The sequence below is a fragment of the Chenopodium quinoa genome, unplaced genomic scaffold (genome assembly GCF_001683475.1).
Source record: "Chenopodium quinoa cultivar QQ74 unplaced genomic scaffold, ASM168347v1, whole genome shotgun sequence".
Lineage (NCBI taxonomy): Eukaryota > Viridiplantae > Streptophyta > Magnoliopsida > Caryophyllales > Amaranthaceae > Chenopodium > Chenopodium quinoa.
Window position 1 is genome coordinate 833,785 of NW_018745650.1, and position 2,960 is coordinate 836,744.

Consider the following 2,960-nt stretch of genomic DNA (forward strand, 5'->3'; position numbering starts at 1 on the left):
GGTTAATCTAAATATTAAGGTACAAAAATACGCAACGGTACGTAGACCGTATTTAGATTTACAAAAATACATAACGGATCGCAGTCCGTATTTACTATCCTAATCGGGCTCCACTAGTTGCCATTTTCACGAAACCTGTGAAACATTATATTTTCCATTCATCCATTCACTATATGTGAATGGCCCATGCATTTTACAACGAAAAATAAGTAACAGTGCACAACGCGCGCGAACTAGTAACTAACTAAGGTGGTTAATCCAATTAACACGCCTAATTAAAACTAGTCAAAGTTGTTTAACATTTTATGTGATTAAGTCGCAATTATATCATGCAATTAACGAAGCTCCAGCTAAATTCCGAATCCAACTTAATTAATCCTATTAATTAAGCCGGTTAACCCAAATTTTGTCAAAATTAAAATTTTGCAAGAGCCGGAAAAACTGAGGTCTAACCTCGTTAAAATAATTAAATAATTTAAAAACGTCAAAATTTGCAAAGCGATAGCCCAAGTTTAAGCAAAAATGGCCCATCCCTAAAACTCGTGGGCTGCGCACCATGGCTGCTAGTGTAATACCCGAGATTTTAAAACCTAATTTATTATACGCTAATATTTATTTTATTAGCTTAATTAAAGTTTTGTCTCTGTTTTAACAAGAACGAATGTTTTAATCTTGAATTTTATTTCAATATTATATTATTTCAGAAGCTAATTTTAAGGAAAGTAAACTATTATTTTACAGCTTATTTCCGGTCAGTAAAATGTTTAAAGATTTGTATCAAAATATGTATTTTTACCCGAAAAAAAATGACCAAAATGCCCTTACTTATCATAAGAGACAAAATCCACCTCCTAACTTCATCCCTTTTTCACCACTAAGAAAAGAATTGATAATTTCATTTCTCACTGTTTCCTTTACCATTAGTTGCCTAATTCTTGTGATAATCTTATCACTTAATAAACTTTTATAATCTTTTCTTGTAAGCTATTGATCCTTCACCGTTAAGAAACAAAAGAGCAAAGGATAAACTTTGCTTCATTCAACTAGAAAACAAAACCCACCTCTTGCTTCTCTATTCCCCTCACGGTTAAGAGCTTTATAATACAAAGTCTAATTTTGCCTTTCCATATAATTGGTCGCTCAAAACCCCATGATTATCAATTTAGCAAATCTTGATCTTATCTTCTTCTTTCTTTCAAGTTCATTCTAGCAACCATATTACTCTATATATATATAAAACATCACCACCGTTCACTAGTGTCATTAACTCATTATATACTTTCTTTTCTCCTTTCGTAAACTTTCTTGTCAAACTAATGAAAATGGCCTTCTAAGACCCATTACCTTATTGCTTCGTATACTACTAATTAGCCCAAGGTATAAGTAGTATTGTTTCAATGTTCATATTTATTCTTTAAAGAGAAATCTTGTTATCTAGTATTGTTTTTCTTGTAATACAAAAATAATTCTTATACTTAAGTTAATGATTTAGTGGAAAAACTATGACTTCTTTGAGTCATAAAGCTACGTATGGTATTACTTGTATTTATAAATAAGTTTGTTGATTTTATACTAAAATAATTAAAGAGTATATTTTTAATCATTTTTCCTACTAATGCAATAATTTATATTTTCAAGAAGAATCGGACCTCGGAGCTCAGTGAGAACGATAGAATAAAGGCTAACAGGAAGGTTATCAGACTGTAAATCGAGGTAACGACTATTGCTAGTACCCGCAATTCCCTTCAAAATGTGTTTATAAAAGCATGATGTCAATTTTGAAAGTTAATTATATCTCTGGATTTATTGACTTGCGGGATGATGAATGTGTTTATTAATGTACTCCAGTCTAATGATTTATATGAATGATTTTATTGATAAACGTTGTTTTATTGATCTTTGGATCTTACGAAAGTATGTCATGAATCTATGAATGACTTATGTAAAAGTTACACAACATGATAAATAACAGTGAAAAACCTAGTCCGTCTGGCAGTATATATTTACAGGTTACTTTTTCGGTCATGCATGTAACCATGGGGCATTAGCCCAACTATGTCGAGCATCTGCTCTATGTTATGGCACCGGCCCATCGCGGAAGACGTTCCGCCATGTCATACTTGCCAGCGACTAGCATGTTAATATGAACGTTATATATATATCATTATATGAATTTTATTAAATGTTTTAAGATACTCTATTCTCCCTGTTTTGTTAACTAAAATGAATTGAAATGATGTTACACTACTTGAGTAGTTCGTTACTGAGTCTTCGGCTCACCCGTTTTTATGTTTTTATGTTTTAGGTACTGCTGGGGATGATGGAGACGAGTAGTAGCGAGGATTTTACTTTCAGTTATCACTTAATAGTAGTTATAGTTTTAATTTGTTTAATTTGAATAGTAAGACTAAGCTACTTAGTAAAGTTTGAGATAAGATAGGATTTTCTATTATAAAAATTAAGAATAATGTTTGTTATAAATAGATTACTATGTTTTATAAATCAAATTTGTTGATTAAGTATGTTTGTTGCCTTGTAAATCTCGTGAGGGATTTACGGCAGTGACGTCCCGACCGTGTTAGGTTAATTCCGCTGCTAAGATTATCTTAATAATTGAATTAGAGGTCGGGGTGTTACAGTTACGCATCCCTTGTGTTGCGTCTGATGATGCTGGGTGATAGCATGCTCGCCCAGCGTAGCATGCCACGCTAGCTAGAACCAGCAGCACGCTACGCATGCTAGCTGCTCACTGGCGCTTGCAGCAAGTGGCTGGCTGGCTGGGGCTTGCTGCCTCGTTGCCCAGCAACACGCACAAGCATCCTCCAGCAGCTTATAGCCATACACACAGCATCAGCGCACAACAGCCCTCGCCACACAGCAGCAACACCTCAAGGCATAGCACCCCTGTGCGCACCTAAGGCAGCCACATGTGGGTTGCGTGGGCAGCCCGACTAGCCTTG

General features: G+C 34.7%; 1 long non-coding RNA gene across 1 annotated transcript; it reads left to right on the forward strand.

Moving 5' to 3' along the window:
- Nucleotides 1-1,248: 1,248 nt before the first annotated feature.
- Nucleotides 1,249-2,458, forward strand: LOC110716964. The gene is made up of 3 exons (XR_002510643.1): nucleotides 1,249-1,377; nucleotides 1,639-1,713; nucleotides 2,306-2,458. It is a non-coding gene; the product is annotated as an uncharacterized LOC110716964 (long non-coding RNA).
- Nucleotides 2,459-2,960: the final 502 nt, after the last annotated feature.